The 27,821-nt window shown below is 43.7% G+C and overlaps 1 long non-coding RNA gene across 3 annotated transcripts in view; it reads left to right on the top strand.

Annotated features, from left to right (window-relative positions):
• Nucleotides 1-27,821, top strand: part of LOC307181174 — a 255,444-nt gene that overhangs the window by 69,324 nt on the left and 158,299 nt on the right. The window contains exon 1 of one of the 3 annotated variants that reach the window (XR_013826068.1): nucleotides 22,269-22,327. The exons of the other annotated variants lie outside the window; for them this stretch is intronic. This is a non-coding gene — a long non-coding RNA (uncharacterized lncRNA). Of the gene's footprint in view, nucleotides 1-22,268; nucleotides 22,328-27,821 lie in introns of those variants that run through there. 3 annotated transcript variants of the gene reach the window in all.

Genomic DNA, 27,821 nt, shown 5'->3' with positions numbered 1-27,821 from the left:
TAAGCAAGCATAAGTTGGTTTTCTAAATTTGAGAATCTGTTCTGTTTTGGAATTCAGTTCCTGTGTAGCCAAGTTTACATTCCGTGTATTAGTGATATCTTATGATGTTTCTTTTTCTGTGTGACTTATTTCAGTTAGAATCATCGTACCTGAATCTACTCATTATGCTGCTACGGGCCTGATGACATAGATTTCATTGCTGAGCGATACTGCATTGTACGTAAGTACCACAAGTTCTTTATCCATTTTTCACTTTCTGCGATGTTGAACTTGTACTGTAAACGAGGTTCTTGTAAACAGAGCCGTTCCAAACTTTGGGGTGGCTGTGTCTTTTTGATTTTAATTTCCCTAAGCTATAGGACCATAAGTGGAAGTGCCCTAGGCTCTGTTGCTTTGTTTTTTAGATGTTTCAGGAAACACCATACACTTCTCCCGAGTGTCTGTTGGCAATTTACATCCCGCCCATCAGCATAACAAGGCTCCCAGTTCTCCATGGCCTGTCCTGCCTTTCTGGATTTTACACTTTTTTCAGATGGCCCTTTTGACCGGGGGGAAGTGAGACTTCATTGTAGTGCCAATTTCCTTTGCAAGCTTGCTTGGTTGGCCAAAAAGGGCGTATGCGTTTTTTCCTGAATATATTCAGGAAAAAACGCATACGCCCTTTTTGGCCAAGTGCATCATTGTGGACGTTCTGCCTCTTTTCCTATGCTTTCAATGCAATTCCAGTCTACCTCCTGAAATCGGTTTCCTGCAATTCTGCCCCGCTTTCAAGTCCTCTGGGCAGCCTTACTTCACTCTATTTTTGGACGATAGCTGTCATTTATAACTCTGCAGGTTTGTGAATTACAGTGCCCCTGCGCTCCTTTCTTCAACTCGGTTTCTTTTGAGCTGGCCGCAACACCGCAGGATGACTTCAGGCCCTAATCTGGTTCCGGTACGGCACGCTGAGCCTTTGGTTATTTCCTCTTCCTGGTGGGAAATGAGAGTTAAATTTGCCCGTCCAGACACCTCCAGCTAGCCTCTCATTGGTTCTCGCTATTCCTGTTCATCTTCCGCAGAAATTGCAAAATGGGCCAAACAGGAGGTTAAAGGCGCTGACTCTCCAAGTGGGGAGAGTGTTAGTAAAGCGTCTGGAATGTTGCACCCGAGTACCAGGGTACGAAAACTGAGACATATTTGAACACGTCTCCCGATCACATGGTTGATCATACTCTGGGTTCCACATGCATGTTTTAGCTGAAGGAAGAATACCTAAAACCTGGGTAGTTGAAACCCGTGGAATGGGTACCATGCAATATGACTTCAAAGGGTCTTCATTTGCTCACCGAACCTCTCCAATCCTATCACTGCTGCGTTTATGCCCCTGTACACATGCTTGATTCTCTTTTGGAGACATAGCAATCCATAGGTTTTAAGATACTTACTAGTCAGGTACATTCTTAGGCGTTTAATATGCGGTGTTGAGTCCATTTCGTTGAGCAAGGAGTAGCTCTTGTCTATTCCATATTGGGCTTAAAGAACTTTATCTGTGCTCATTTCAATCTCTGGTTTTATGCAGCAACCCAACTCACCTTTCCCCTTAAGCAAGCATAAGTTGGTTTTCTAAATTTGAGAACCTGTTCTGTTTTGGAATTCAGTTCCTGTGTAGACAAGTTTACATTCCGTGTATTAGTGATATCTTATGATGTTTCTTTTTCTGTGTGACTTATTTCAGTTAGAATCATCGTACCTGAATCTACTCATTATGCTGCTACGGGCCTGATGACATAGATTTCATTGCTGAGTGATACTGCATTGTACGTAAGTACCACAAGTTCTTTATCCATTTTTCACTTTCTGCGATGTTGAACGTGTACTGTAAACGAGGTTCTTGTAAACAGAGCCGTTCCAAACTTTGGGGTGGCTGTGTCTTTTTGATTTTAATTTCCCTAAGCTATAGGACCATAAGTGGCAGTGCCCTAGGCTCTGTTGCTTTGTTTTTTAGATGTTTCAGGAAACACCATACACTTCTCCCGAGTGTCTGTTGGCAATTTACATCCCACCCATCAGCATAACAAGGCTCCCAGTTCTCCATGGCCTGTCCTGCCTTTCTGGATTTTACACTTTTTTCAGATGGCCCTTTTGACCGGGGGGAAGTGAGACTTCATTGTAGTGCAGATTTCCTTTGCAAGCTTGCTTGGTTGGCCAAAAAGGGCGTATGCGTTTTTTCCTGATTATATTCAGGAAAAAACGCATACGCACTTTTTGGCCAAGTGCATCATTGTGGACGTTCTGCCTCTTTTCCTATGCTTTCAATGCAATTCCAGTCTACCTCCTGAAATCGGTTTCCTGCAATTCTGCCCCGCTTTCAAGTCCTCTTGGCAGCCTTACTTCAGTCTATTTTTGGATGATAGCTGTCATTTATAACTCTGCAGGTTTGTGAATTACAGTGCCCCTGAGCTCCTTTCTTCAACACGCTTTCTTGTGAGCTGGCCGCAACACCGCAGGATGGCTTCAGGCCCTAATCTGGTTCCGGCCCGGCATGCTGAGCCTTTGGTTAATTCCTCTTCCTGGTGGGAAATGAGAGTTAAATTTGCCCGTCCAGACACCTCCAGCTAGCCTCTCATTGGTTCTCGCTATTCCTGTTCATCTTCCGCAGAAATTGCAAACTGGGCCAAACAGGAGGTTAAAGGGACTGACTCTCCAAGTGGGGAGAGTGTTAGTAAAGCGTCTGGAATGTTGCACCCGAGTACCAGGGGAGGAAAACTGAGACATATTTGAACACGTCTCCCGATCACATGGTTGATCATACTCTAGGTTCCACATGCATGTTTTAGCTGAAGGAAGAATACCTTAAACCTGGGTAGTTGAAACCTGTGGAATGGGTACCATGCAATATGACTTCAAAGGGTCTTCATTTGCTCACCGAACCTCTCCAATCCTAGCACTGCTGCGTTTATGCCCCTGTACACATGCTTGATTCTCTTTTGGAGACATAGCAATCCATAGGTTTTACGATACTTACTAGTCAGGTACATTCTTAGGCGTTTAATATGCGGTGTTGAGTCCATTTCGTTGAGCAAGGAGTAGCTCTTGTCTATTCCATATTTGACTTAAGGAACTTTATCTGTGCTCATTTCAATCTCTGGTTTTATGCAGCACCCCAACTCACCTTTACCCTTAAGCAAGCATAAGTTGGTTTTCTAAATTTGAGACCCTGTTCTGTTCTGTAATTCAGTTCCTGTGTAGCCAAGTTTACATTCCGTGTATTACTGATATCTTATGATGTTTCTTTTTCTGTGTGACTTATTTCAGTTAGAATCATCATACCTGAATCCACTCATTGTGATGCTAAGGGCCTGATGACATAGATTTCATTGCTGAGTGATATTGCTTTGTAAGTAAATACCACAACTTCTTTATCCATTTCTCACTTTCTGCGATGTTGAACTTGTACTGTAAACGAGGTTCTTGTAAACAGAGGCGTCCCAAACTTTGGGGTGGCTGTGTCTTTTTGATTTTAATTTCCCTAAGCTATAGGACCATAAGTGGCAGTGCCCTAGGCTCTGTTGCTTTGTTTTTTAGATGTTTCAGGAAACACCATACACTTCTCCCGAGTGTCTGTTGGCAATTTACATCCTGCCCATCAGCATAACAAGGCTCCCAGTTCTCCATGGCCTGTCCTGCCTTTCTGGATTTTACACTTTTTTCAGATGGCCCTTTTGACCGGGGGGAAGTGAGACTTCATTGTAGTGCAGATTTCCTTTGCAAGCTTGCTTGGTTGGCCAAAAAGGGCGTATGCGTTTTTTCCTGAATATATTCAGGAAAAAACGCATACGCCCTTTTTGGCCAAGTGCATCATTGTGGACGTTCTGCCTCTTTTCCTATGCTTTCAATGCAATTCCAGTCTACCTCCTGAAATCGGTTTCCTGCAATTCTGCACCGCTTTCAAGTCCTCTTGGCAGCCTTACTTCAGTCTATTTTTGGACGATAGCTGTCATTTATAACTCTGCAGGTTTGTGAATTACAGTGCCCCTGAGCTCCTTTCTTCAACTCGCTTTCTTTTGAGCTGGCCGCAACACCGCAGGATGGCTTCAGGTCCTAATCTGGTTCCGGTACGGCACGCTGAGCCTTTGGTTATTTCCTCTTCCTGGTGGGAAATGAGAGTTAAATTTGCCCGTCCAGACACCTCCAGCTAGCCTCTCATTGGTTCTCGCTATTCCTGTTCATCTTCCGCAGAAATTGCAAACTGGGCCAAACAGGAGGTTAAAGGCGCTGACTCTCCAAGTGGGGAGACTGTTAGTAAAGCGTCTGGAATGTTGCACCCGAGTACCAGGGGAGGAAAACTGAGACATATTTGAACACGTCTCCCGTTCACATGGTTGATCATACTTGGGTTCCACATGCATGTTTTAGCTGAAGGAAGAATACCTTAAACCTGGAGAGTTGAGACCCGTGTAATGGGTACCATGCAATATGACTTCAAAGGGTCTTCATTTGCTCACGAACCTCTCCAATCCTATCACTGCTGCGTTTATGCCCCTGTACACATGCTTGATTCTCTTTCGGAGACATAGCAATCCATAGGTTTTAAGATACTTACTAGTCAGGTACATTCTTAGGCGTTTAATATGCGATGTTGAGTCCATTTCGTTGAGCAAGGAGTAGCTCTTGTCTATTCCATATTTGACTTAATGAACTTTATCTGTGCTCATTTCAATCTCTGGTTTTATGCAGCACCCCAACTCACCTTTCCCCTTAAGCAAGCATAAGTTGGTTTTCGAAATTTGAGACCCTGTTCTGTTCTGTAATTCAGTTCCTGTGTAGCCAAGTTTACATTCCGTGTATTAGTGATATCTTATGATGTTTCATTTTCTGTGTGACTTATTTCAGTTAGAATCATCATACCTGAATCCACTCATTGTGATGCTAAGGGCCTGATGACATAGATTTCATTGCTGAGTGATATTGCTTTATAAGTAAATACCACAACTTCTTTATCCATTTTTCACTTTCTGCGATGTTGAACTTGTACTGTAAACGAGGTTCTTGTAAACAGAGCCGTTCCAAACTTTGGGGTGGCTGTGTCTTTTTGATTTTAATTTCCCTAAGCTATAGGACCATAAGTGGCAGTGCCCTAGGCTCTGTTGCTTTGTTTTTTAGATGTTTCAGGAAACACCATACACTTCTCCCGAGTGTCTGTTGGCAATTTACATCCCGCCCATCAGCATAACAAGGTTCCCAGTTCTCCATGGCCTGTCCTGCCTTTCTGGATTTTACACTTTTTTCAGATGGCCCTTTTGACCGGGGGGAAGTGAGACTTCATTGTAGTGCAGATTTCCTTTGCAAGCTTGCTTGGTTGGCCAAAAAGGGCGTATGCGTTTTTTCCTGAATATATTCAGGAAAAACCATATACGCCCTTTTTGGCCAAGTGCATCATTGTGGACGTTCTGCCTCTTTTCCTATGCTTTCAATGCAATTCCAGTCTACCTCCTGAAATCGGTTTCCTGCAATTCTGCCCCGCTTTCAAGTCCTCTTGGCAGCCTTACTTCAGTCTATTTTTGGACGATAGCTGTCATTTATAACTCTGCAGGTTTGTGAATTACAGTGCCCCTGAGCTCCTTTCTTCAACTCGCTTTCTTGTGACCTGGCCGCAACACCGCAGGATGGCTTCAGGCCCTAATCTGGTTCCGGCCCGGCATGCTGAGCCTTTGGTTAATTCCTCTTCCTGGTGGGAAATGAGAGTTAAATTTGCCCGTCCAGACACCTCCAGCTAGCCTCTCATTGGTTCTCGCTATTCCTGTTCATCTTCCGCAGAAATTGCAAACTGGGCCAAACAGGAGGTTAAAGGGACTGACTCTCCAAGTGGGGAGAGTGTTAGTAAAGCGTCTGGAATGTTGCACCCGAGTACCAGGGGAGGAAAACTGAGACATATTTGAACACGTCTCCCGATCACATGGTTGATCATACTCTAGGTTCCACATGCATGTTTTAGCTGAAGGAAGAATACCTTAAACCTGGGTAGTTGAAACCCGTGGAATGGGTACCATGCAATATGACTTCAAAGGGTCTTCATTTGCTCACTGAACCTCTCCAATCCTATCACTGCTGCGTTTATGCCCCTGTACACATGCTTGATTCTCTTTCGGAGACATAGCAATCCATAGGTTTTAAGATACTTACTAGTCAGGTACATTCTTAGGCGTTTAATATGGGGTGTTGAGTCCATTTCGTTGAGCAAGGAGTAGCTCTTGTCTATTCCATATTTGGCTTAAGGAACTTTATCTGTGCTCATTTCAATCTCTGGTTTTATGCAGCACCCCAACTCACCTTTACCCTTAAGGAAGAATAAGTTGGTTTTCTAAATTTGAGACCCTGTTCTGTTCTGTAATTCAGTTCCTGTGTAGCCAAGTTTACATTCCGTGTATTACTGATATCTTATGATGTTTCTTTTTCTGTGTGACTTATTTCAGTTAGAATCATCATACCTGAATCCACTCATTGTGCTGCTAAGGGCCTGATGACACAGATTTCATTGCTGAGTGATATTGCTTTGTAAGTAAATACCACAACTTCTTTATCCATTTTTCACTTTCTGCGATGTTGAACTTGTACTGTAAACGAGGTTGTTGTAAACAGAGGTGTCCCAAACTTTGGGGTGGCTGTGTCTTTTTGATTTTAATTTCCCTAAGCTATAGGACCATAAGTGGCAGTGCCCTAGGTTCTGTTGCTTTGTTTTTTAGATGTTTCAGGAAACACCATACACTTCTCCTGAGTGTCTGTTGGCAATTTACATCCCACCCATCAGCATAACAAGGCTCCCAGTTCTCCATGGCCTGTCCTGCCTTTCTGGATTTTACACTTTTTTCAGATGGCCCTTTTGACCGGGGGGAAGTGAGACTTCATTGTAGTGCAGATTTCCTTTGCAAGCTTGCTTGGTTGGCCAAAAAGGGCGTATGCGTTTTTTCCTGATTATATTCAGGAAAAAACGCATACGCACTTTTTGGCCAAGTGCATCATTGTGGACGTTCTGCCTCTTTTCCTATGCTTTCAATGCAATTCCAGTCTACCTCCTGAAATCGGTTTCCTGCAATTCTGCCCCGCTTTCAAGTCCTCTTGGCAGCCTTACTTCAGTCTATTTTTGGATGATAGCTGTCATTTATAACTCTGCAGGTTTGTGAATTACAGTGCCCCTGAGCTCCTTTCTTCAACTCGCTTTCTTTTGAGCTGGCCGCAACACCGCAGGATGGCTTCAGGCCCTAATCTGGTTCTGGAACGGCACGCTGAGCCTTTGGTTAATTCCTCTTCCTGGTGGGAAATGAGAGTTAAATTTGCCCGTCCAGACACCTCCAGCTAGCCTCTCATTGGTTCTCGCTATTCCTGTTCATCTTCCGCAGAAATTGCAAACTGGGCCAAACAGGAGGTTAAAGGGACTGACTCTCCAAGTGGGGAGAGTGTTAGTAAAGCGTCTGGAATGTTGCACCCGAGTACCAGGGGAGGAAAACTGAGACATATTTGAACACGTCTCCCGATCACATGGTTGATCATACTCTAGGTTCCACATGCATGTTTTAGCTGAAGGAAGAATACCTTAAACCTGGGTAGTTGAAACCTGTGGAATGGGTACCATGCAATATGACTTCAAAGGGTCTTCATTTGCTCACCGAACCTCTCCAATCCTAGCACTGCTGCGTTTATGCCCCTGTACACATGCTTGATTCTCTTTTGGAGACATAGCAATCCATAGGTTTTACGATACTTACTAGTCAGGTACATTCTTAGGCGTTTAATATGCGGTGTTGAGTCCATTTCGTTGAGCAAGGAGTAGCTCTTGTCTATTCCATATTTGACTTAAGGAACTTTATCTGTGCTCATTTCAATCTCTGGTTTTATGCAGCACCCCAACTCACCTTTACCCTTAAGCAAGAATAAGTTGGTTTTCTAAATTTGAGACCCTGTTCTGTTCTGTAATTCAGTTCCTGTGTAGCCAAGTTTACATTCCGTGTATTACTGATATCTTATGATGTTTCTTTTTCTGTGTGACTTATTTCAGTTAGAATCATCATACCTGAATCCACTCATTGTGATGCTAAGGGCCTGATGACATAGATTTCATTGCTGAGTGATATTGCTTTGTAAGTAAATACCACAACTTCTTTATCCATTTCTCACTTTCTGCGATGTTGAACTTGTACTGTAAACGAGGTTCTTGTAAACAGAGGCGTCCCAAACTTTGGGGTGGCTGTGTCTTTTTGATTTTAATTTCCCTAAGCTATAGGACCATAAGTGGCAGTGCCCTAGGCTCTGTTGCTTTGTTTTTTAGATGTTTCAGGAAACACCATACACTTCTCCCGAGTGTCTGTTGGCAATTTACATCCTGCCCATCAGCATAACAAGGCTCCCAGTTCTCCATGGCCTGTCCTGCCTTTCTGGATTTTACACTTTTTTCAGATGGCCCTTTTGACCGGGGGGAAGTGAGACTTCATTGTAGTGCAGATTTCCTTTGCAAGCTTGCTTGGTTGGCCAAAAAGGGCGTATGCGTTTTTTCCTGAATATATTCAGGAAAAAACGCATACGCCCTTTTTGGCCAAGTGCATCATTGTGGACGTTCTGCCTCTTTTCCTATGCTTTCAATGCAATTCCAGTCTACCTCCTGAAATCGGTTTCCTGCAATTCTGCACCGCTTTCAAGTCCTCTTGGCAGCCTTACTTCAGTCTATTTTTGGACGATAGCTGTCATTTATAACTCTGCAGGTTTGTGAATTACAGTGCCCCTGAGCTCCTTTCTTCAACTCGCTTTCTTTTGAGCTGGCCGCAACACCGCAGGATGGCTTCAGGTCCTAATCTGGTTCCGGTACGGCACGCTGAGCCTTTGGTTATTTCCTCTTCCTGGTGGGAAATGAGAGTTAAATTTGCCCGTCCAGACACCTCCAGCTAGCCTCTCATTGGTTCTCGCTATTCCTGTTCATCTTCCGCAGAAATTGCAAACTGGGCCAAACAGGAGGTTAAAGGCGCTGACTCTCCAAGTGGGGAGACTGTTAGTAAAGCGTCTGGAATGTTGCACCCGAGTACCAGGGGAGGAAAACTGAGACATATTTGAACACGTCTCCCGTTCACATGGTTGATCATACTTGGGTTCCACATGCATGTTTTAGCTGAAGGAAGAATACCTTAAACCTGGAGAGTTGAGACCCGTGTAATGCGTACCATGCAATATGACTTCAAAGGGTCTTCATTTGCTCAACGAACCTCTCCAATCCTATCACTGCTGCGTTTATGCCCCTGTACACATGCTTGATTCTCTTTCGGAGACATAGCAATCCATAGGTTTTAAGATACTTACTAGTCAGGTACATTCTTAGGCGTTTAATATGCGATGTTGAGTCCATTTCGTTGAGCAAGGAGTAGCTCTTGTCTATTCCATATTTGACTTAATGAACTTTATCTGTGCTCATTTCAATCTCTGGTTTTATGCAGCACCCCAACTCACCTTTCCCCTTAAGCAAGCATAAGTTGGTTTTCGAAATTTGAGACCCTGTTCTGTTCTGTAATTCAGTTCCTGTGTAGCCAAGTTTACATTCCGTGTATTAGTGATATCTTATGATGTTTCATTTTCTGTGTGACTTATTTCAGTTAGAATCATCATACCTGAATCCACTCATTGTGATGCTAAGGGCCTGATGACATAGATTTCATTGCTGAGTGATATTGCTTTATAAGTAAATACCACAACTTCTTTATCCATTTTTCACTTTCTGCGATGTTGAACTTGTACTGTAAACGAGGTTCTTGTAAACAGAGCCGTTCCAAACTTTGGGGTGGCTGTGTCTTTTTGATTTTAATTTCCCTAAGCTATAGGACCATAAGTGGCAGTGCCCTAGGCTCTGTTGCTTTGTTTTTTAGATGTTTCAGGAAACACCATACACTTCTCCCGAGTGTCTGTTGGCAATTTACATCCCGCCCATCAGCATAACAAGGTTCCCAGTTCTCCATGGCCTGTCCTGCCTTTCTGGATTTTACACTTTTTTCAGATGGCCCTTTTGACCGGGGGGAAGTGAGACTTCATTGTAGTGCAGATTTCCTTTGCAAGCTTGCTTGGTTGGCCAAAAAGGGCGTATGCGTTTTTTCCTGAATATATTCAGGAAAAACCATATACGCCCTTTTTGGCCAAGTGCATCATTGTGGACGTTCTGCCTCTTTTCCTATGCTTTCAATGCAATTCCAGTCTACCTCCTGAAATCGGTTTCCTGCAATTCTGCCCCGCTTTCAAGTCCTCTTGGCAGCCTTACTTCAGTCTATTTTTGGACGATAGCTGTCATTTATAACTCTGCAGGTTTGTGAATTACAGTGCCCCTGAGCTCCTTTCTTCAACTCGCTTTCTTGTGACCTGGCCGCAACACCGCAGGATGGCTTCAGGCCCTAATCTGGTTCCGGCCCGGCATGCTGAGCCTTTGGTTAATTCCTCTTCCTGGTGGGAAATGAGAGTTAAATTTGCCCGTCCAGACACCTCCAGCTAGCCTCTCATTGGTTCTCGCTATTCCTGTTCATCTTCCGCAGAAATTGCAAACTGGGCCAAACAGGAGGTTAAAGGGACTGACTCTCCAAGTGGGGAGAGTGTTAGTAAAGCGTCTGGAATGTTGCACCCGAGTACCAGGGGAGGAAAACTGAGACATATTTGAACACGTCTCCCGATCACATGGTTGATCATACTCTAGGTTCCACATGCATGTTTTAGCTGAAGGAAGAATACCTTAAACCTGGGTAGTTGAAACCCGTGGAATGGGTACCATGCAATATGACTTCAAAGGGTCTTCATTTGCTCACTGAACCTCTCCAATCCTATCACTGCTGCGTTTATGCCCCTGTACACATGCTTGATTCTCTTTCGGAGACATAGCAATCCATAGGTTTTAAGATACTTACTAGTCAGGTACATTCTTAGGCGTTTAATATGGGGTGTTGAGTCCATTTCGTTGAGCAAGGAGTAGCTCTTGTCTATTCCATATTTGGCTTAAGGAACTTTATCTGTGCTCATTTCAATCTCTGGTTTTATGCAGCACCCCAACTCACCTTTACCCTTAAGGAAGAATAAGTTGGTTTTCTAAATTTGAGACCCTGTTCTGTTCTGTAATTCAGTTCCTGTGTAGCCAAGTTTACATTCCGTGTATTACTGATATCTTATGATGTTTCTTTTTCTGTGTGACTTATTTCAGTTAGAATCATCATACCTGAATCCACTCATTGTGCTGCTAAGGGCCTGATGACACAGATTTCATTGCTGAGTGATATTGCTTTGTAAGTAAATACCACAACTTCTTTATCCATTTTTCACTTTCTGTGATGTTGAACTTGTAGTGTACACGAGGTTCTTGTAAACAGAGCCGTTCCAAACTTTGGGGTGGCTGTGTCTTTTTGATTTTAATTTCCCTAAGCTATAGGACCATAAGTGGAAGTGCCCTAGGTTCTGTTGCTTTGTTTTTTAGATGTTTCAGGAAACACCATACACTTCTCCCGAGTGGTTGTTGGCAATTTACATCCCGCCCATCAGCATAACAAGGCTCCCAGTTCTCCATGGCCTGTCCTGCCTTTCTGGATTTTACACTTTTTTCAGATGGCCCTTTTGACTGGGGGGAAGTGAGACTTCATTGTAGTGCAGATTTCCTTTGCAAGCTTGCTTGGTTGGCCAAAAAGGGCGTATGCGTTTTTTCCTGAATATATTCAGGAAAAAACGCATATGCCCTTTTTGGCCAAGTGCATCATTGTGGACGTTCTGCCTCTTTTCCTATGCTTTCAATGCAATTCCAGTCTACCTCCTGAAATTGGTTTCCTGCAATTCTGCCCCGCTTTCAAGTCCTCTTGGCAGCCTTACTTCAGTCTATTTTTGGACGATAGCTGTCATTTATAACTCTGCAGGTTTGTGAATTACAGTGCCCCTGAGCTCCTTTCTTCAACTCGCTTTCTTTTGAGCTGGCCGCAACACCACAGGATGGCTTCAGACCCTAATCTGATTCTGGCATGGCACGCTGAGCCTTTGGTTAATTCCTCTTCCTGTTAGGAAATGAGAGTTAAATTTGCCCGTCCAGACACCTCCAGCTAGTCTCCATTGGTTCTCGCTATTCCTGTTCATCTTCCGCAGAAATTGCAAAATGGGCCAAACAGGAGGTTAAAGGAAATGACTCTCCAAGTCGGGAGAGTGTTAGTAAAGTGTCTGGAATGTTGCACCTGAGTACCAGGGTACGAAAACTGAGACATATTTGAACACGTCTCCCGATCACATGGTTGATCATACTCTAGGTTCCACATGCATGTTTTAGCTGAAGGAAGAATACCTTAAACCTGGGTAGTTGAAACCCGTGGAATGGGTACCATGCAATATGATTTCAAAGGGTCTTCATTTGCTCACCGAGCCTCTCCAATCCTATCACTGCTGCGTTTATGCCCCTGTACACATGCTTGATTCTCTTTTGAAGACATAGCAATCCATAGGTTTTAAGATACTTACAAGTCTGGTACATTCTTAGGCGTTTAATATGCAGTGTTGAGTCCATTTCGTTGAGCAAGGAGTAGCTCTTGTCTATTCCATATTTGGCTTAAGGAACTTTATCTGTGCTCATTTCAATCTCTGGTTTTATGCAGCACCCCAACTCACCTTTACCCTTAAGCAAGCATAAGTTGTTTTTCTAAATTTGAGTCCCTGTTCTGTTCTGTAATTCAGTTCCTGTGTAGCCAAGTTTACATTCCGTGTATTACTGATATCTTATGATGTTTCTTTTTCTGTGTGACTTACTTCAGTTAGAATCATCATACCTGAATCCACTCATTGTGCTGCTAAGGGCCTGATGACACAGATTTCATTGCTGAGTGATATTGCTTTGTAAGTAAACACCACAACTTCTTTCTCCATTTTTCACTTTCTGCGATGTTGAACTTGTACTGTACACGAGGTTCTTGTAAACAGAGCCGTTCCAAACTTTGGGGTGGCTGTGTCTTTTTGATTTTAATTTCCCTAAGCTATAGGACCATAAGTGGAAGTGCCCTAGGTTCTGTTGCTTTGTTTTTTAGATGTTTCAGGAAACACCATACACTTCTCCCGAGTGGTTGTTGGCAATTTACATCCCGCCCATCAGCATAACAAGGCTCCCAGTTCTCCATGGCCTGTCCTGCCTTTCTGGATTTTACACTTTTTTCAGATGGCCCTTTTGACCGGGGGGAAGTGAGACTTCATTGTAGTGCAGATTTCCTTTGCAAGCTTGCTTGGTTGGCCAAAAAGGGCGTATGCGTTTTTTCCTGAATATATTCAGGAAAAAACGCATACGCCCTTTTTGGCCAAGTGCATCATTGTGGACGTTCTGCCTCTTTTCCTATGCTTTCAATGCAATTCCAGTCTACCTCCTGAAATCGGTTTCCTGCAATTCTGCACCGCTTTCAAGTCCTCTTGGCAGCCTTACTTCAGTCTATTTTTGGACGATAGCTGTCATTTATAACTCTGCAGGTTTGTGAATTACAGTGCCCCTGAGCTCCTTTCTTCAACTCGCTTTCTTTTGAGCTGGCCGCAACACCGCAGGATGGCTTCAGGTCCTAATCTGGTTCCGGTACGGCACGCTGAGCCTTTGGTTATTTCCTCTTCCTGGTGGGAAATGAGAGTTAAATTTGCCCGTCCAGACACCTCCAGCTAGCCTCTCATTGGTTCTCGCTATTCCTGTTCATCTTCCGCAGAAATTGCAAACTGGGCCAAACAGGAGGTTAAAGGCGCTGACTCTCCAAGTGGGGAGACTGTTAGTAAAGCGTCTGGAATGTTGCACCCGAGTACCAGGGGAGGAAAACTGAGACATATTTGAACACGTCTCCCGTTCACATGGTTGATCATACTTGGGTTCCACATGCATGTTTTAGCTGAAGGAAGAATACCTTAAACCTGGAGAGTTGAGACCCGTGTAATGCGTACCATGCAATATGACTTCAAAGGGTCTTCATTTGCTCAACGAACCTCTCCAATCCTATCACTGCTGCGTTTATGCCCCTGTACACATGCTTGATTCTCTTTCGGAGACATAGCAATCCATAGGTTTTAAGATACTTACTAGTCAGGTACATTCTTAGGCGTTTAATATGCGATGTTGAGTCCATTTCGTTGAGCAAGGAGTAGCTCTTGTCTATTCCATATTTGACTTAATGAACTTTATCTGTGCTCATTTCAATCTCTGGTTTTATGCAGCACCCCAACTCACCTTTCCCCTTAAGCAAGCATAAGTTGGTTTTCGAAATTTGAGACCCTGTTCTGTTCTGTAATTCAGTTCCTGTGTAGCCAAGTTTACATTCCGTGTATTAGTGATATCTTATGATGTTTCATTTTCTGTGTGACTTATTTCAGTTAGAATCATCATACCTGAATCCACTCATTGTGATGCTAAGGGCCTGATGACATAGATTTCATTGCTGAGTGATATTGCTTTATAAGTAAATACCACAACTTCTTTATCCATTTTTCACTTTCTGCGATGTTGAACTTGTACTGTAAACGAGGTTCTTGTAAACAGAGCCGTTCCAAACTTTGGGGTGGCTGTGTCTTTTTGATTTTAATTTCCCTAAGCTATAGGACCATAAGTGGCAGTGCCCTAGGCTCTGTTGCTTTGTTTTTTAGATGTTTCAGGAAACACCATACACTTCTCCCGAGTGTCTGTTGGCAATTTACATCCCGCCCATCAGCATAACAAGGTTCCCAGTTCTCCATGGCCTGTCCTGCCTTTCTGGATTTTACACTTTTTTCAGATGGCCCTTTTGACCGGGGGGAAGTGAGACTTCATTGTAGTGCAGATTTCCTTTGCAAGCTTGCTTGGTTGGCCAAAAAGGGCGTATGCGTTTTTTCCTGAATATATTCAGGAAAAACCATATACGCCCTTTTTGGCCAAGTGCATCATTGTGGACGTTCTGCCTCTTTTCCTATGCTTTCAATGCAATTCCAGTCTACCTCCTGAAATCGGTTTCCTGCAATTCTGCCCCGCTTTCAAGTCCTCTTGGCAGCCTTACTTCAGTCTATTTTTGGACGATAGCTGTCATTTATAACTCTGCAGGTTTGTGAATTACAGTGCCCCTGAGCTCCTTTCTTCAACTCGCTTTCTTGTGACCTGGCCGCAACACCGCAGGATGGCTTCAGGCCCTAATCTGGTTCCGGCCCGGCATGCTGAGCCTTTGGTTAATTCCTCTTCCTGGTGGGAAATGAGAGTTAAATTTGCCCGTCCAGACACCTCCAGCTAGCCTCTCATTGGTTCTCGCTATTCCTGTTCATCTTCCGCAGAAATTGCAAACTGGGCCAAACAGGAGGTTAAAGGGACTGACTCTCCAAGTGGGGAGAGTGTTAGTAAAGCGTCTGGAATGTTGCACCCGAGTACCAGGGGAGGAAAACTGAGACATATTTGAACACGTCTCCCAATCACATGGTTGATCATACTCTAGGTTCCACATGCATGTTTTAGCTGAAGGAAGAATACCTTAAACCTGGGTAGTTGAAACCCGTGGAATGGGTACCATGCAATATGACTTCAAAGGGTCTTCATTTGCTCACTGAACCTCTCCAATCCTATCACTGCTGCGTTTATGCCCCTGTACACATGCTTGATTCTCTTTCGGAGACATAGCAATCCATAGGTTTTAAGATACTTACTAGTCAGGTACATTCTTAGGCGTTTAATATGGGGTGTTGAGTCCATTTCGTTGAGCAAGGAGTAGCTCTTGTCTATTCCATATTTGGCTTAAGGAACTTTATCTGTGCTCATTTCAATCTCTGGTTTTATGCAGCACCCCAACTCACCTTTACCCTTAAGGAAGAATAAGTTGGTTTTCTAAATTTGAGACCCTGTTCTGTTCTGTAATTCAGTTCCTGTGTAGCCAAGTTTACATTCCGTGTATTACTGATATCTTATGATGTTTCTTTTTCTGTGTGACTTATTTCAGTTAGAATCATCATACCTGAATCCACTCATTGTGCTGCTAAGGGCCTGATGACACAGATTTCATTGCTGAGTGATATTGCTTTGTAAGTAAATACCACAACTTCTTTATCCATTTTTCACTTTCTGTGATGTTGAACTTGTAGTGTACACGAGGTTCTTGTAAACAGAGCCGTTCCAAACATTGGGGTGGCTGTGTCTTTTTGATTTTAATTTCCCTAAGCTATAGGACCATAAGTGGAAGTGCCCTAGGTTCTGTTGCTTTGTTTTTTAGATGTTTCAGGAAACACCATACACTTCTCCCGAGTGGTTGTTGGCAATTTACATCCCGCCCATCAGCATAACAAGGCTCCCAGTTCTCCATGGCCTGTCCTGCCTTTCTGGATTTTACACTTTTTTCAGATGGCCCTTTTGACTGGGGGGAAGTGAGACTTCATTGTAGTGCAGATTTCCTTTGCAAGCTTGCTTGGTTGGCCAAAAAGGGCGTATGCGTTTTTTCCTGAATATATTCAGGAAAAAACGCATACGCCCTTTTTGGCCAAGTGCATCATTGTGGACGTTCTGCCTCTTTTCCTATGCTTTCAATGCAATTCCAGTCTACCTCCTGAAATTGGTTTCCTGCAATTCTGCCCCGCTTTCAAGTCCTCTTGGCAGCCTTACTTTAGTCTATTTTTGGACGATAGCTGTCATTTATAACTCTGCAGGTTTGTGAATTACAGTGCCCCTGAGCTCCTTTCTTCAACTCGCTTTCTTTTGAGCTGGCCGCAACACCACAGGATGGCTTCAGACCCTAATCTGATTCTGGCATGGCACGCTGAGCCTTTGGTTAATTCCTCTTCCTGTTAGGAAATGAGAGTTAAATTTGCCCGTCCAGACACCTCCAGCTAGTCTCCATTGGTTCTCGCTATTCCTGTTCATCTTCCGCAGAAATTGCAAAATGGGCCAAACAGGAGGTTAAAGGAAATGACTCTCCAAGTCGGGAGAGTGTTAGTAAAGTGTCTGGAATGTTGCACCTGAGTACCAGGGTACGAAAACTGAGACATATTTGAACACGTCTCCCGATCACATGGTTGATCATACTCTAGGTTCCACATGCATGTTTTAGCTGAAGGAAGAATACCTTAAACCTGGGTAGTTGAAACCCGTGGAATGGGTACCATGCAATATGATTTCAAAGGGTCTTCATTTGCTCACCGAGCCTCTCCAATCCTATCACTGCTGCGTTTATGCCCCTGTACACATGCTTGATTCTCTTTTGAAGACATAGCAATCCATAGGTTTTAAGATACTTACAAGTCTGGTACATTCTTAGGCGTTTAATATGCAGTGTTGAGTCCATTTCGTTGAGCAAGGAGTAGCTCTTGTCTATTCCATATTTGGCTTAAGGAACTTTATCTGTGCTCATTTCAATCTCTGGTTTTATGCAGCACCCCAACTCACCTTTACCCTTAAGCAAGCATAAGTTGTTTTTCTAAATTTGAGTCCCTGTTCTGTTCTGTAATTCAGTTCCTGTGTAGCCAAGTTTACATTCCGTGTATTACTGATATCTTATGATGTTTCTTTTTCTGTGTGACTTACTTCAGTTAGAATCATCATACCTGAATCCACTCATTGTGCTGCTAAGGGCCTGATGACACAGATTTCATTGCTGAGTGATATTGCTTTGTAAGTAAACACCACAACTTCTTTCTCCATTTTTCACTTTCTGCGATGTTGAACTTGTACTGTACACGAGGTTCTTGTAAACAGAGCCGTTCCAAACTTTGGGGTGGCTGTGTCTTTTTGATTTTAATTTCCCTAAGCTATAGGACCATAAGTGGAAGTGCCCTAGGTTCTGTTGCTTTGTTTTTTAGATGTTTCAGGAAACACCATACACTTCTCCCGAGTGGTTGTTGGCAATTTACATCCCGCCCATCAGCATAACAAGGCTCCCAGTTCTCCATGGCCTGTCCTGCCTTTCTGGATTTTACACTTTTTTCAGATGGCCCTTTTGACCGGGGGGAAGTGAGACTTCATTGTAGTGCAGATTTCCTTTGCAAGCTTGCTTGGTTGGCCAAAAAGGGCGTATGCGTTTTTTCCTGAATATATTCAGGAAAAAACGCATACGCCCTTTTTGGCCAAGTGCATCATTGTGGACGTTCTGCCTCTTTTCCTATGCTTTCAATGCAATTCCAGTCTACCTCCTGAAATCGGTTTCCTGCAATTCTGCCCCGCTTTCAAGTCCTCTTGGCAGCCTTACTTCAGTCTATTTTTGGACGATAGCTGTCATTTATAACTCTGCAGGTTTGTGAATTACAGTGCCCCTGAGCTCCTTTCTTCAACTCGCTTTCTTTTGAACTGGCCGCAACACCGCAGGATGGCTTCAGGCCCTAATCTGGTTCCGGTACGGCACGCTGAGCCTTTGGTTATTTCCTCTTCCTGGTGGGAAATGAGAGTTAAATTTGCCCGTCCAGACACCTCCAGCTAGCCTCTCATTGGTTCTCGCTATTCCTGTTCATCTTCCGCAGAAATTGCAAACTGGGCCAAACAGGAGGTTAAAGGCGCTGACTCTCCAAGTGGGGAGAGTGTTAGTAAAGCGTCTGGAATGTTGCACCCGAGTACCAGGGGAGGAAAACTGAGACATATTTGAACACGTCTCCCGTTCACATGGTTGATCATACTTGGGTTCCACATGCATGTTTTAGCTGAAGGAAGAATACCTTAAACCTGGAGAGTTGAGACCCGTGGAATGGGTACCATGCAATATGACTTCAAAGGGTCTTCATTTGCTCACCGAACCTCTCCAATCCTATCACTGCTGCGTTTATGCCCCTGTACACATGCTTGATTCTCTTTCGGAGACATAGCAATCCATAGGTTTTAAGATACTTACTAGTCAGGTACATTCTTAGGCGTTTAATATGCGGTGTTGAGTCCATTTCGTTGAGCAAGGAGTAGCTCTTGTCTATTCCATATTTGACTTAAGGAACTTTATCTGTGCTCATTTCAATCTCTGGTTTTATGCAGCACCCCAACTCACCTTTACCCTTAAGCAAGCATAAGTTGGTTTTCTAAATTTGAGACCCTGTTCTGTTCTGTAATTCAGTTCCTGTGTAGCCAAGTTTACATTCCGTGTATTACTGATATCTTATGATGTTTCATTTTCTGTGTGACTTATTTCAGTTAGAATCATCATACCTGCATCCACTCATTGTGATGCTAAGGGCCTGATGACACAGATTTCATTGCTGAGTGATATTGCTTTGTAAGTAAATACCACAACTTCTTTATCCATTTTTCACTTTCTGCGATGTTGAACTTGTACTGTAAACGAGGTTCTTGTAAACAGAGGCGTCCCAAACTTTGGGGTGGCTGTGTCTTTTTGATTTTAATTTTCCTAAGCTATAGGACCATAAGTGGCAGTGCCCTAGGCTCTGTTGCTTTGTTTTTTAGATGTTTCAGGAAACACCATACACTTCTCCCGAGTGTCTGATGGCAATTTACATCCCGCCCATCAGCATAACAAGGCTCCCAGTTCTCCATGGCCTGTCCTGCCTTTCTGGATTTTACACTTTTTTCAGATGGCCCTTTTGACTGGGGGGAAGTGAGACTTCATTGTAGTGCAGATTTCCTTTGCAAGCTTGCTTGGTTGGCCAAAAAGGGCGTATGCGTTTTTTCCTGAATATATTCAGGAAAAAACGCATACGCCCTTTTTGGCCAAGTGCATCATTGTGGACGTTCTGCCTCTTTTCCTATGCTTTCAATGCAATTCCAGTCTACCTCCTGAAATCGGTTTCCTGCAATTCTGCCCCGCTTTCAAGTCCTCTTGGCAGCCTTACTTCAGTCTATTTTTGGACGATAGCTGTCATTTATAACTCTGCAGGTTTGTGAATTACAGTGCCCCTGAGCTCCTTTCTTCAACTCGCTTTCTTGTGACCTGGCCGCAACACCGCAGGATGGCTTCAGGCCCTAATCTGATTCTGGCATGGCACGCTGAGCCTTTGGTTAATTCCTCTTCCTGGTAGGAAATGAGAGTTAAATTTGCCCGTCCAGACACCTCCAGCTAGTCTCCATTGGTTCTCGCTATTCCTGTTCATCTTCCGCAGAAATTGCAAACTGGGTCAAACAGGAGGTTAAAGGGACTGACTCTCCAAGTCGGGAGAGTGTTAGTAAAGCGTCTGGAATGTTGCACCCGAGTACCAGGGTACGAAAACTGAGACATATTTGAACACGTCTCCCGATCACATGGTTGATCATACTCTAGGTTCCACATGCATGTTTTAGCTGAAGGAAGAATACCTTAAACCTGGGTAGTTGAAACCCGTGGAATGGGTACCATGCAATATGATTTCAAAGGGTCTTCATTTGCTCACCGAACCTCTCCAATCCTATCACTGCTGCGTTTATGCCCCTGTACACATGCTTGATTCTCTTTTGGAGACATAGCAATCCATAGGTTTTAAGATACTTACAAGTCAGGTACATTCTTAGGCGTTTAATATGCAGTGTTGAGTCCATTTCGTTGAGCAAGGAGTAGCTCTTGTCTATTCCATATTTGGCTTAAGGAACTTTATCTGTGCTCATTTCAATCTCTGGTTTTATGCAGCACCCCAACTCACCTTTACCCTTAAGCAAGCATAAGTTGGTTTTCTAAATTTGAGTCCCTGTTCTGTTCTGTAATTCAGTTCCTGTGTAGCCAAGTTTACATTCCGTGTATTACTGATATCTTATGATGTTTCTTTTTCTGTGTGACTTACTTCAGTTAGAATCATCATACCTGAATCCACTCATTGTGCTGCTAAGGGCCTGATGACACAGATTTCATTGCTGAGTGATATTGCTTTGTAAGTAAACACCACAACTTCTTTATCCATTTTTCACTTTCTGCGATGTTGAACTTGTACTGTAAACGAGGTTCTTGTAAACAGAGCCGTTCCAAACTTTGGGGTGGCTGTGTCTTTTTGATTTTAATTTCCCTAAGCTATAGGACCATAAGTGGAAGTGCCCTAGGTTCTGTTGCTTTGTTTTTTAGATGTTTCAGGAAACACCATACACTTCTCCCGAGTGGTTGTTGGCAATTTACATCCCGCCCATCAGCATAACAAGGCTCCCAGTTCTCCATGGCCTGTCCTGCCTTTCTGGATTTTACACTTTTTTCAGATGGCCCTTTTGACCGGGGGGAAGTGAGACTTCATTGTAGTGCAGATTTCCTTTGCAAGCTTGCTTGGTTGGCCAAAAAGGGCGTATGCGTTTTTTCCTGAATATATTCAGGAAAAAACGCATACGCCCTTTTTGGCCAAGTGCATCATTGTGGACGTTCTGCCTCTTTTCCTATGCTTTCAATGCAATTCCAGTCTACCTCCTGAAATCGGTTTCCTGCAATTCTGCCCCGCTTTCAAGTCCTCTTGGCAGCCTTACTTCAGTCTATTTTTGGACGATAGCTGTCATTTATAACTCTGCAGGTTTGTGAATTACAGTGCCCCTGAGCTCCTTTCTTCAACTCGCTTTCTTTTGAGCTGCCCGCAACACCACAGGATGGCTTCAGGCCCTAATCTGATTCTGGCATGGCACGCTGAGCCTTTGGTTAATTCCTCTTCCTGTTAGGAAATGAGAGTTAAATTTGCCCGTCCAGACACCTCCAGCTAGTCTCCATTGGTTCTCGCTATTCCTGTTCATCTTCCGCAGAAATTGCAAACTGGGCCAAACAGGAGGTTAAAGGGACTGACTCTCCAAGTGGGGAGAGTGTTAGTAAAGCGTCTGGAATGTTGCACCCGAGTACCAGGGTACGAAAACTGAGACATATTTGAACACGTCTCCCGATCACATGGTTGATCATACTCTAGGTTCCACATGCATGTTTTAGCTGAAGGAAGAATACCTTAAACCTGGAGAGTTGCGACCCGTGGAATGGGTACCATGCAATATGACTTCAAAGGGTCTTCATTTGCTCACCGAACCTCTACAATCCTATCACTGCTGCGTTTATGCCCCTGTACACATGCTTGATTCTCTTTCGGAGACATAACAATCCATAGGTTTTAAGATACTTACTAGTCAGGTACATTCTTAGGCGTTTAATATGCGGTGTTGAGTCCATTTCGTTGAGCAAGGAGTAGCTCTTGTCTATTCCATATTTGACTTAAGGAACTTTATCTGTGCTCATTTCAATCTCTGGTTTTATGCAGCACCCCAACTCACCTTTACCCTTAAGCAAGCATAAGTTGGTTTTCTAAATTTGAGACCCTGTTCTGTTCTGTAATTCAGTTCCTGTGTAGCCAAGTTTACATTCCGTGTATTAATGATATCTTATGATGTTTCTTTTTCTGTGTGACTTATTTCAGTTAGAATCATCATACCTGAATCCACTCATTGTGATGCTAAGGGCCTGATGACATAGATTTCATTGCTGAGTGATATTGCTTTGTAAGTAAATACCACAACTTCTTTATCCATTTTTCACTTTCTGCGATGTTGAACTTGTACTGTAAACGAGGTTCTTGTAAACAGAGGCGTCCCAAACTTTGGGGTGGCTGTGTCTTTTTGATTTTAATTTCCCTAAGCTATAGGACCATAAGTGGCAGTGCCCTAGGCTCTGTTGCTTTGTTTTTTAGATGTTTCAGGAAACACCATACACTTCTCCCGAGTGTCTGTTGGCAATTTACATCCCGCCCATCAGCATAACAAGGCTCCCAGTTCTCCATGGAATGTCCTGCCTTTCTGGATTTTACACTTTATTCAGATGGCCCTTTTGACCGGGGGGAAGTGAGACTTCATTGTAGTGCAGATTTCCTTTGCAAGCTTGCTTGGTTGGCCAAAAAGGGCGTATGCGTTTTTTCCTGAATATATTCAGGAAAAAACGCATACGCCCTTTTTGGCCAAGTGCATCATTGTGGACGTTCTGCCTCTTTTCCTATGCTTTCAATGCAATTCCAGTCTACCTCCTGAAATCGGTTTCCTGCAATTCTGCCCCGCTTTCAAGTCCTCTTGGCAGCCTTACTTCAGTCTATTTTTGGACGATAGCTCTCATTTATAACTCTGCAGGTTTGTGAATTACAGTGCCCCTGAGCTCCTTTCTTCAACTCGCTTTCTTGTGAGCTGGCCGCAACACCGCAGGATGGCTTCAGGCCCTAATCTGGTTCCGGCCCGGCATGCTGAGCCTTTGGTTAATTCCTCTTCCTGGTGGGAAATGAGAGTTAAATTTGCCCGTCCAGACACCTCCAGCTAGCCTCTCATTGGTTCTCGCTATTCCTGTTCATCTTCCACAGAAATTGCAAACTGGGCCAAACAGGAGGTTAAAGGCGCTGGCTCTCCAAGTGGGGAGAGTGTTAGTAAAGCGTCTGGAATGTTGCACCCGAGTACCAGGGGAGGAAAACTGAGACATATTTGAACACGTCTCTCGATCACATGGTTGATCATACTCTGGGTTCCACATGCATATTTTAGCTGAAGGAAGTATACCTAAAACCTGGGTAGTTGAAACCCGTGGAATGGGTACCATGCAATATGACTTCAAAGGGTCTTCATTTGCTCACCGAACCTCTCCAATCCTATCACTGCTGCGTTTATGCCCCTGGACACATGCTTGATTCTCTTTCGGAGACATAGCAATCCATAGGTTTTAAGATACTTACTAGTCAGGTACATTCTTAGGCGTTTAATATGGGGTGTTGAGTCCATTTCGTTGAGCAAGGAGTAGCTCTTGTCTATTCCGTATTTGGCTTAAGGAACTTTATCTGTGCTCATTTCAATCTCTGGTTTAATGCAGCACCCCAACTCACCTTTACCCTTAAGCAAGAATAAGTTGGTTTTCTAAATTTGAGACCCTGTTCTGTTCTGTAATTCAGTTCCTGTGTAACCAAGTTTACATTCCGTGTATTACTGATATCTTATGATGTTTCTTTTTCTGTGTGACTTATTTCAGTTAGAATCATCATACCTGAATCCACTCATTGTGCTCCTAAGGGCCTGATGACACAGATTTCATTGCTGAGTGATATTGCTTTGTAAGTAAATACCACAACTTCTTTATCCATTTTTCACTTTCTGCGATGTTGAACTTGTACTGTAAACGAGGTTCTTGTAAACAGAGCCGTTCCAAACTTTGGGGTGGCTGTGTCTTTTTGATTTTAATTTCCCTAAGCTATAGGACCATAAGTGGAAGTGCCCTAGGTTCTGTTGCTTTGTTTTTTAGATGTTTCAGGAAACACCATACACTTCTCCCGAGTGGTTGTTGGCAATTTACATCCCGCCCATCAGCATAACAAGGCTCCCAGTTCTCCATGGCCTGTCCTGCCTTTCTGGATTTTACACTTTTTTCAGATGGCCCTTTTGACCGGGGGGAAGTGAGACTTCATTGTAGTGCAGATTTCCTTTGCAAGCTTGCTTGGTTGGCCAAAAAGGGCGTATGCGTTTTTTCCTGAATATATTCAGGAAAAAACGCATACGCCCTTTTTGGCCAAGTGCATCATTGTGGACGTTCTGCCTCTTTTCCTATGCTTTCAATGCAATTCCAGTCTACCTCCTGAAATCGGTTTCCTGCAATTCTGCCCCGCTTTCAAGTCCTCTTGGCAGCCTTACTTCAGTCTATTTTTGGACGATAGCTGTCATTTATAACTCTGCAGGTTTGTGAATTACAGTGCCCCTGAGCTCCTTTCTTCAACTCGCTTTCTTTTGAGCTGGCCGCAACACCGCAGGATGGCTTCAGGCCCTAATCTGGTTCCGGTACGGCACGCTGAGCCTTTGGTTATTTCCTCTTCCTGGTGGGAAATGAGAGTTAAATTTGCCCGTCCAGACACCTCCAGCTAGCCTCTCATTGGTTCTCGCTATTCCTGTTCATCTTCCGCAGAAATTGCAAACTGGGCCAAACAGGAGGTTAAAGGGACTGACTCTCCAAGTCGGGAGAGTGTTAGTAAAGCGTCTGGAATGTTGCACCCGAGTACCAGGGTATGAAAACTGAGACATATTTGAACACGTCTCCCGATCACATGGTTGATCATACTCTGGGTTCCACATGCATATTTTAGCTGAAGGAAGAATACCTAAAACCTGGGTAGTTGAAACCCGTGGAATGGGTACCATGCAATATGACTTCAAAGGGTCTTCATTTGCTCACCGAACCTCTCCAATCCTATCACTGCTGCGTTTATGCCCCTGTACACATGCTTGATTCTCTTTCGGAGACATAGCAATCCATAGGTTTTAAGATACTTACTAGTCAGGTACATTCTTAGGCGTTTAATATGCGGTGTTGAGTCCATTTCGTTGAGCAAGGAGTAGCTCTTGTCTATTCCATATTTGGCTTAAGGAACTTTATCTGTGCTCATTTCAATCTCTGGTTTTATGCAGCACCCCAACTCATCTTTACCCTTAAGCAAGCATAAGTTGGTTTTCTAAATTTGAGACCCTGTTCTGTTTTGGAATGCAGTTCCTGTGTAGCCAAGTTTTCATTCCGTGTATTAGTGATATCTTATGATGTTTCTTTTTCTGTGTGACTTATTTCAGTTAGAATCATCGTACCTGAATCCACTCATTATGCTGCTACGGGCCTGATGACATAGATTTCATTGCTGAGTGATACTGCATTGTACGTAAGTACCACAAGTTCTTTATCCATTTTTCACTTTCTGTGATATTGAACTTGTACGGTAAACGAGGTTCTTGTAAACGGAGGCGTCCCAAACTTTGGGGTGGCTGTGTCTTTTTGATTTTAATTTCCCTAAGCTATAGGACCATAAGTGGAAGTGCCCTAGGCTCTGTTGCTTTGTTTTTTAGATGTTTCAGGAAACACCATACACTTCTCCCGAGTGTCTGTTGGCAATTTACATCCCGCCCATCAGCATAACAAGGCTCCCAGTTCTCCATGGCCCGTCCTGACTTTCTGGATTTTACACTTTTTTCAGATGGCCCTTTTGACCGGGGGGAAGTGAGACTTCATTGTAGTGCAGATTTCCTTTGCAAGTTTGCTTGGTTGGCCAAAAAGGGCGTATGCGTTTTTTCCTGAATATATTCAGGAAAAAACGCATACGCCCTTTTTGGCCAAGTGCATCATTGTGGACGTTCTGCCTCTTTTCCTATGCTTTCAATGCAATTCCAGTCTACCTCCTGAAATCAGTTTCCTGCAATTCTGCCCCGCTTTCAAGTCCTCTTGGCAGCCTTACTTCAGTCTATTTTTGGATGATAGCTGTCATTTATAACTCTGCAGGTTTGTGAATTACAGTGCCCCTGAGCTCTTTCTTCAACTTGCTTTCTTGTAACCTGGCCGCAACACCGCAGGATGGCTTCAGGCGCTAATCTGGTTCCGGCACGGCATGCTGAGCCTTTGGTTAATTCCTCTTCCTGGTGGGAAATGAGAGTTAAATTTGCCTGTCCAGACACCTCCAGCTAGTCTCTCATTGGTTCTCGCTATTCCTGTTCATCTTCCGCAGAAATTGCAAACTGGGCCAAACAGGATGTTAAAGGCGCTGACTCTCCAAGTGGGGAGAGTGTTAGTAAAGCGTCTGGAATGTTGCACCCGAGTACCAGGGGAGGAAAACTGAGACATATTTGAACACGTCTCCCGTTCACATGGTTGATCATACTTGGGTTCCACATGCATGTTTTAGCTGAAGGAAGAATACCTTAAACCTGGAGAGTTAAGACCCGTGTAATGGGTACCATGCAATATGACTTCAAAGGGTCTTCATTTGCTCACCGAACCTCTCCAATCCTATCACTGCTGCGTTTATGCCCCTGTACACATGCTTGATTCTCTTTCGGAGACATAGCAATCCATAGGTTTTAAGATACTTACTAGTCAGGTACATTCTTAGGCGTTTAATATGCGGTGTTGAGTCCATTTCGTTGAGCAAGGAGTAGCTCTTGTCTATTCCATATTTGGCTTAAGGAACTTTATCTGTGCTCATTTCAATCTCTGGTTTTATGCAGCACCCCAACTCACCTTTCCCCTTAAGCAAGCATAAGTTGGTTTTCTAAATTTGAGACCCTGTTCTGTTCTGTAATTCAGTTCCTGTGTAGCCAAGTTTACATTCCGTGTATTACTGATATCTTATGATGTTTCTTTTTCTGTGTGACTTACTTCAGTTAGAATCATCATACCTGAATCCACTCATTGTGCTGCTAAGAGCCTGATGACACAGATTTCATTGCTGAGTGATATTGCTTTGTAAGTAAATACCACAACTTCTTTATCCATTTTTCACTTTCTGCGATGTTGAACTTGTACTGTAAACGAGGTTCTTGTAAACAGAGCCGTTCCAAACTTTGGGGTGGCTGTGTCTTTTTGATTTTAAATTCCCTAAGCTATAGGACCATAAGTGTTAGTGCCCTAGGCTCTGTTGCTTTGTTTTTTAGATGTTTCAGGAAACACCATACACTTCTCCCGAGTGGTTGTTGGCAATTTACATCCCGCCCATCAGCATAACAAGGCTCCCAGTTCTCCATGGCCTGTCCTGCCTTTCTGGATTTTACACATTTTTCAGATGGCCCTTTTGACCGGGGAGAAGTGAGACTTCATTGTAGTGCAGATTTCCTTTGCAAGCTTGCTTGGTTGGCCAAAAAGGGCGTATGCGTTTTTTCCTGAATATATTCAGGAAAAAACGCATACGCCCTTTTTGGCCAAGTGCATCATTGTGGACGTTCTGCCTCTTTTCCTATGCTTTCAATGCAATTCCAGTCTACCTCCTGAAATCGGTTTCCTGCAATTCTGCCCCGCTTTCAAGTCCTCTTGGCAGCCTTACTTCAGTATATTTTTGGACGATAGCTGTCATTTATAACTCTGCAGGTTTGTGAATTATAGTGCCCATGAGCTCCTTTCTTCAACTCGGTTTCTTTTGAGGTGGCCGCAACACCGCAGAATGGCTTCAGGCCCTAATCTGGTTCCGGTACGGCACGCTGAGCCTTTGGTTATTTCCTCTTCCTG

The sequence above is a fragment of the Stenella coeruleoalba genome, assembly GCF_951394435.1.
Source record: "Stenella coeruleoalba genome assembly, contig: scaffold_151, whole genome shotgun sequence".
NCBI classification, from domain to species: Eukaryota; Metazoa; Chordata; class Mammalia; order Artiodactyla; family Delphinidae; genus Stenella; species Stenella coeruleoalba.
The sequence above is the reverse complement of the archived record's forward strand: the minus strand, read 5'-3'. Positions and strand labels throughout refer to the sequence as shown.